General features: G+C 34.5%; 1 protein-coding gene across 3 annotated transcripts in view; it reads left to right on the forward strand.

Annotated features, from left to right (window-relative positions):
* LOC106468260 (nuclear hormone receptor FTZ-F1 beta-like) overlaps positions 1 to 7,926 on the forward strand; it is a 51,059-nt gene that overhangs the window by 11,506 nt on the left and 31,627 nt on the right. The window contains exon 1 of one of the 3 annotated variants that reach the window (XM_022396598.1): positions 5,174 to 5,220. The exons of 1 other annotated variant lie outside the window; for it this stretch is intronic. The gene's annotated coding sequence lies outside the window, so the exon portion shown is untranslated. Of the gene's footprint in view, positions 1 to 5,173; positions 5,221 to 5,253; positions 5,340 to 7,926 lie in introns of those variants that run through there. One more of the 3 variants, XM_022396597.1, reaches the window with a different exon arrangement.

Consider the following 7,926-nt stretch of genomic DNA (forward strand, 5'->3'; position numbering starts at 1 on the left):
AACTGGTTTGTGTTTGTTCATAGAAAAACAACAATAACAAAGCATCGTAAGTTAGAATATGGAAACTGGGTTTGTGTTTGTTAGATAGAAAAACAACAATAACAAAGCATCGTAAGTTAGAAATATGGAAACTGGTTTGTGTTTGTTAGATAGAAAAACAACAATAACAAAGCATCGTAAGTTAGAAATATGGAAATTGGTTTGTGTTTGTTAGGTAGAAAAACAACAATAACAAAGCATCGTAAGTTAGAAATATGGAAATTGGTTTGTGTTTGTTAGATTTAATGTTGGTTAGTGAAGGATGATTAAACCGCATGTTTCGTGTTTTCATGGTATATATATATTAATCCCATTTGTACACTTGTTACTGTACTGAAAAAAAAAACGTACAAGAAGTGACACTGATTGGAATATGTCTAGCGCCATCTGTGCAACACTGAGGTAATTAAATTTCATGCCAAAAAAAAAAAAAACTTAAACTCGCAGAAAGTATTCAAGTTACCTCGTAAATCAGTCTAAATCAGCACTTATAATAGGTTAGTAATTTATTTTCGTTGCAGACGCTATATTATTAATATAATTATGATTATTTTGGAAAACAGGCTTATTATGTATATGGCTGTGAGTAATCGCGATGTAACTACACGTTCAGTTTATTGTGTCGATTAACCAAATGTAAAAACTGTGCCAAAAATTCAACTAGTTTAGAAAGAAGAAAACATGGCGTTGTTGCGGTATTTTTTATGAATGTTTACGCTGTAGTGTGCAGTACGACCTTCTGTCAAGATCACGAGAAGGAAACTTTTAGCTTGTTGTTAAAAACAAAAGTGAATTGAAATGCGTAGAGAATTGCTTATTAAGTCTGTATAATACTTTTTTTCTAGCATTCTTACGCAATGTTTTGAAATTAGCCAAGATTATGAGAACTTTGTAAATAAACTAGTCAAGGTCATATAAAGGAGAGTGTCGTCCAGAAGACCTTGCGATTGTCCTTTTAACATTAAATGCGCGATATGCCACAGGTGTAAGAGTCACGTGACCATCATATAGGGCACACAAGGCCGTTCGTTACGCTGGCATGCAGCAACGTTTTGTTGCCAAGACGTTATATGATGACGTCAATATCTTTTGCTTGTATAATAATGGTAGTATTATTTCAATTGTATATATTTGAGTTGATTAAAATATAACAATGATAATAGTAGTATTATTCTCAATTGTATATGTTTGAGTTGATTAAAATATAACAGTGATAATGGTAGTATTATTCTCAATTGTATATGTTTGAGTTGATTAAAATATAGCAAAGAGAAAATCGGTTACATTGTTGTAAACGTACAGATAAAGTTGTACAAGGTGCGTATACCTAGTTACATACTGTAGCTAAGAAAAAAACGTGGACTTCTGAATGTTAAGAAACACGGGATGCTTACTTGGTGGTAGAAAATGGCGTCTTGCAAAATTTTAATTTCAGTGTATTTGAAAACTGAACTACCAGTCTGAAATTTAAAACTTTCTAGAATTTGGTTGTCGTTTCTATGCTCATAGGAGAGTTGTGGGAACAAGTACAACAGCACCTCTGATGTTTATTGGTCAGAGAGTTCGGGAAAATATTATGCGAATAACAGTACACATTTGGTTTAATCTCAGCTTTCAGGAACGCTCACTTTGCGAAGTATTCCAGTTTGAAGATTATATTACAAATAAGCAATTCTCTTTTCATCAGTAATAAGTTCTGCATATTTTTACCAGATAACAAATTTCAATTGGCCATTGGAGAAACATTTCTGTTTTTTGTACGACTGTACTCAGATAGTAAGTAACTCCCATCAATTTGTTATTGGGTTGACCCAGCTATCGCACAAATTCGTGATGAGCAAACTGTGGAATTTACCTTCTAGGGGGTCGCACAGCTACTGACTACAGGAGCATACAAATTATATCTGAAAGTACAAGTTTTGAAATAAAGATTTAAAAACTGCCGTGAAAAATATTACTACTATTAAGTAATATAGTATCAACAATTGTAGGAATATGACATGTACAGTATATACGCAAACAAGTTATGACGGGGGGGGGGGGGAACTCCTTAAAATAAAGATTGCGTACCACTGCCATAGACAGTGAACGTTTGTAATTACGCCTTTGAACGGTGGGATTTAACGGTTAGATAATCTGTGTTAAGAATATTTCTAACTAATTAGAAAAATATTTTCAGTGACTCCATTAATCGGATTACACTGGTTATGTTTTGATAATAACTAATGGTGTGGGTGGTTTGCACTGGTTTTCTTGGGTATGTTTTGATAATAACTAATGGTGTGGGTGGTTTACACTGGTTTTCTGGGTATGTTTTGATAATAACTAATGGTGTGGGTGGTTTACACTGGTTATGTTTTGATAATAACTAATGGTGTGGGTGGTTTACACTGGTTTTCTTGGGTATGTTTTGATAATAACTAATGGTGTGGGCGGTCCAATGATATTTTGAATATTTGTAGACCTAGTTGTGTTTTTTTTTCGTATTGTTCGATAGATAGACGTTTAAATAATTAGTGTTTGCCGGGGTTATATTTATGAGCAAACGAAATTCAATTTACTCTACCCCAGGAGTTTCAGTTTTGGTGAATACTAGACATTTAAAAACGAGATTATTTTTAAAAATAGTCCTTTCTTCCGTCACCGATAGAGTTCTTTGTCATGGTCTGATTATGGACTTTTGCGCTACAGTATTATTTATACTTCTGCGGTAAACGTTGTCCCAATTCGAGGGTTCGTTTGAGTAACGTAGAAGTACAGAAGTCCGTGAGAGCTGTTTATGAATGGTATAGCATAAATTTCTGTTGACTTGGACAAGTGGTTGTAGGTGAGTCTTACTGAAGTCATATCTTATTGGCCCATATAAAGATTATATTTCCTCGCTATACAGTGGTGACAACAATTTAGCCTAATAATATGTGGAGTTCACCTCTTCATAAAAAAGTTAGAACAAAGAAACGACTTTTATACTCCAGATAATTATATAATAACTTTATTTTAACCAACCAGTTTGTCTGCCTATCCCCCCTGCAGGTAGCTCAGCAGATAGTCTTGAGGGCTTACGACACCAAATATTGGGTTTTGATACGAGCGGTGGGTATAACCTATTGTGTAACTTTGTCGCCCCCCCCCCCCGCAGGTGGCTCAGCAGATAGTCTTGAGGGCTTACAACACCAAATATTGGGTTTTGATACGAGCGGTGGTTATAACCTATTGTGTAACTCTGTACTTAACAAAAAGCAAACTGCTTGGCTAAGGAAGAAGTGGCTGATACTTCACAATTGTATCGGATTAAAAGTAGATAAGAGAATAATAAAACAAGAGTGGACGAGCCACTTGCTTAGTTAACTATGTATATCGTGAAACTGACGTGACTTTTGCTTAAAAACTGATATGATGGGAGCTACAAAAATAGATGAATTTTTCGTTCAGATCTGTATAAGTAGCTTGATTTGATTACAAGCTGATGATAATTCTTCAATCTATTCTGCCACGTGCTACTTAAAACATCTTATTTTTTTATTTTCGAGCAATATACTTTTATTATTGCATGGGCCTATAAAGTAGTCACTGTTGAAATGTTAAGATGTAACTGGTTTACGTCATTTCGGTTATTTAAGAAATCGGATCTTAATTATATTGCCGTTGTCGTACAGTTACTTTCTTCAGGAAGGATGTCTGATGTTCGACAGTTATTTAGTGACGTCACATACACGCATATTTATCTTTGGATCCACGAGCGTGTATTACGCCGTAATTTTTCCCGGGAAGGAAAACGGATACAAGCAGGTTTCGAACCCGAGACTCAATTTACCAGAGTAACGAACTCGAATATAATTTCTTTTTTTTTTTGAAAAAACACTAATTGTTGGTTTTCACTTCGTTGATGTACAATAAAAAAAAAACTTAAAAATGAACGAAATTTGGCAGGAGTTTGAGTTCTAAATGTCGGCTTGCAAGCCTCAAAAATACATTTAACAAGTATAAAATATGGTTTGGGGTCTTAAAAGCTGTTTGTCATATCACAAAAAAAGCAACAATAACAACAACAACAAAAAAAAGTGCTGTACAAAACGAAGAAAGAGAAAACGGTCTTTTATGGTGTGTGAGACTCGACATCTTGTTCACTTGACTGAAGTACATAGGTGTCCGGATAGGAAGGTTGCGAGTTCGAATCCATTTTGGTATCAGTTTTAATTAAAAGAAAGTAAATCACAGTTGGTTAATCATATTGTCAGCTTGAAAGTGGTCAGCGATAGTAGTTTTACAACCACGCATAACCCAATTCAAGTATATTACCATCAGAAGTATTGCACGGTGTTTGTGGGTTGTTTTAGCCGCGGCATAGTGGCTCATAGAATGGCTTAGTTTTTTTTTTTTTCAAGTACATACTTTTAGCTCGTAGCTCCGCCATCTTTTGACCGATTTCGAATTTAATTATAGTTTTGAACTCAACGTTTCGATTGACGTATTTGACCACACCCATGATTAATTTACGCTAATCCTGCCCAAAATAATTTCAACTTGAGGGTAGGCTACTAGATATCCTGATGAGTAATAAAATCGAATCTGGTATATGCGCGCCCCACGCTTGGTATTGCTGGCGCACAAATATATAGCTGATAAAAAGGGGAAAAAGTCTCGTAGATCAATTTACTCTAATCCTGCCTAAAATAATTTCAAGTGCCCCAGCTATTGAGAATTCCCTCTTGTTTTTGTTTACCCCGAATTATCCTATACATATGTGTGTGTGTGTGTATATATATACACAAACACACAATGGACAATCCGCCGACGTAGATAATTTTCACAGCACGATAAACTGTTGTAATCTAACTATAATGAGAGTATAATCTTTTTGTACTTGTATGAAGTTCCTATTTAAACCAGCCTAGTTTGTGGTATAGCTTTTGAAAATATTAGATAGATTGCACTGCTTTAGAGACAGTATAACACCTTTCATCAATGACGTTACCAAGAGTTATCCAATCACGCTTGCTGTGGTTATAAAGTAGAGTACAGGCGTTCTGACGCTTCAGCACGTGTGCGCGTGTACACGTACATGGTGTCTCCTTGACACAGGGTCGTGAAGGCTGCCGCGTACTCTCACTTTATTCTCGTGACGTCTAGCTGCATAGCTGTGGAGAAGGTCGCTTCCAGTGAGAACAGTTTCAGTTGTGTGTGAGAGTTTTTTTTACTTGCTGTTTTTTGTTTTTTTTTTGTATTTCATTCTGCCCATCTGTCTTCCACTAATTGATTTTTTTTTGCCATTTCAAGTTCTGGTCGACATTCGGCTGTTGGTAAGTTAATTGAAAATTAAAAAAGAAGCAAAAAAACAACTTTTAAATATAATATTATCAACTCTAAAAGCAAAACTGAATATTCATTTCATTCTTTGCTGTGTTAAAAATAATGTTTTTCGTGTGCACAAAAACTGATAATATATAGTTCGTCGTAATTTAATCATGTTTATTGCACGAGTCCTAGCTTCTGTGGGTACTTTTAGTATAAAGATAAAACAGTATGTTCCGATGTCATGTATCAATCAGTTAAGGAGAGTAAAGTTTATGTAATGTAAGCCTTATTTTCATACCTTGTAAGTAAACCTACCTTATATTAAAAACCAAGACATTTGTTAGTGATATTAAAGACAGTTTGGTGCTGCTATAGCGTGCGGTCTTCACAGATACTACCATCATCACCGTTTTAACTTTTGTCTATTTCCAATTAGCACCATTTATTATAAATAACGATTTTAAACCATTAAAGTAGATCATACCATTACATAACGTTTTGGGGTCAAATATAACACGAATTAAATAAATTCCAACAATCAAAACTAGCACATTTATAACCTAAATTTAAGGTACTACTTTTTGAACACACAACTTATTAAATTATTATTATTTGTTGAACAAAAACGTGGATAGATATAAATTATTTATCAATAAATTATGTTTTGGTGAATCATTAAAACGGTGGTGATGATAGTATCTCTGTAACAGCAACTGTTAAAAATATGCGTATATGGAAAACCGCTGTGTATACCATGGTACATCCCTGTTTTCTTTTTTGTAAGCTACAAAATATCGGTCCATCTTAAAGCTATTAATAAATTCCATTTTTATATTTGGTAAAATAAGTAAATGTAATTAGATAAACGTTCTGTAATCATTGTTACTACAATCACTTTATTAAAACCCTGAGTGGAATCCTTCTCTCGCACCAGGCTTCTCAGCACCTTCGGGTAAAAGCGATAAATTTTAAGTTTAAACCCTGCCTCATTACCTGATGGAACCAAAAATTATCATCGGAGAAGGAATTACGGTATTACTTATAGTTTGCTTTTAATAGAGCTAGTAGGACTTTGTGTTTAAATTATAATTTCTTCCAGGTAAATATTGTCTCCCTGTTTGTCCTTCTAATTATTTAGTCAAAGACCTGTCTGTATCCAAGTTTTAATTATTTCAGTTTGTATTATTATTAGGATGCATATCACCTCTGGAAGGTGAAGTGCAGTTGTATAAAACTGTGTTTTAAGTTCAGTGTGGACGTAATACAATCCTTCTTTTCTGTATGATTTAGGCTAGGTATTCACTATAAACAAAGTGTGTTTGGAACACCTAGTTCTGAAATCCACTTTTGTAGACTAGTCCTCCAAGATTATCTTCCTAGTTGTCAGTTGATACCTATTTTAACTTTGTTCATAAACCATTTTGTTCTTGAACCACATGTTACATCACATAATAGGCCCTCAGCTCGTCTTTCTTGAGAGGTCCAGGTTCTTTCACCAAATATCCTATGTATATACATTTTTAAGTCGTGTAGCAAATTTTTGTTCAGGTAGTACATTGATGATTTAGTTTATAACTCTGAATTTTGACCTACCTCCACCAAAACCCAAGTGACAAGTTACCGTGTGACAGTTGAGATTTTCACAAACCAATTTTTTTATCATGTTTAAAAGTTATAAGTACATAAATTACATTCAGAGATTTTCAAAGTTAGACAAATATTACCAGTAGAAAACAAACTCCAGCTTCCTAAAGTTTTGAAACAAATACAAGCTAGTGTCTTTTTCTCTGCAGTCTGATTTATTTGATATTGTTTTAAAGTAACTTACATACCGGAAACTAAAACGTCACACTGTTTGAAAATGTTGTGTTATGACGTCACTTCAGTATATTTACATGCGAAAGTTACATCGACGCCTATAAATATAGACCCACGTCTGTCTCATGGATATCAACTTAAGCACCCAAAAAGGCACATCCAGATTTGGTTGTACGTAACACGCAACTGATGACATCACTCCACGCGACAGAAATATTATCGTACATTTTTCAAATCATTAATCTGTCTGGTTTTTTGGTAGAAAGGTTTTAAATAAATGGTCGCTAATGGTGTTCTAGTGACGAAATACATGCTTTTCGGCTTGTGAGTAAACCTCCCCCTTCCCGGTGGCTCAGCGGAAAGTCTCAGAACCTATACGCTAACAATCGGCTTTCGATATTCGCGCGGACACACCCCAGATGGCACATTGTGTAGTTTTGTGCTTAACAGCAAACGAAGAAACAAAATTTGTAAGTATTTTCGTGAGAAAGCGATGATGTTAAATTATTAATGCATTCATTATTCTATGTTGTGGAAATTTTAATTACACAAGCCTGCGATGGTTTTATTGTCTTGAAATTTTTACATGTTCTACAGTAATTCCTGTACGCTGAATCTGAAAATGATACCCGTTTTTCTCCATCACGTACAGATTTTTTACAAAACGTCATATGTACTTTTACATGAGTGAATCATTTTCATTGAAATCGGGTCACATTTTGTTATGCTTAAGATTTTGACAACCACTGGTAATAGATTCCTCTAGACTAATCG

Source organism: Limulus polyphemus, unplaced genomic scaffold (assembly GCF_000517525.1).
Source record: "Limulus polyphemus unplaced genomic scaffold, Limulus_polyphemus-2.1.2 Scaffold2939, whole genome shotgun sequence".
Lineage (NCBI taxonomy): Eukaryota > Metazoa > Arthropoda > Merostomata > Xiphosura > Limulidae > Limulus > Limulus polyphemus.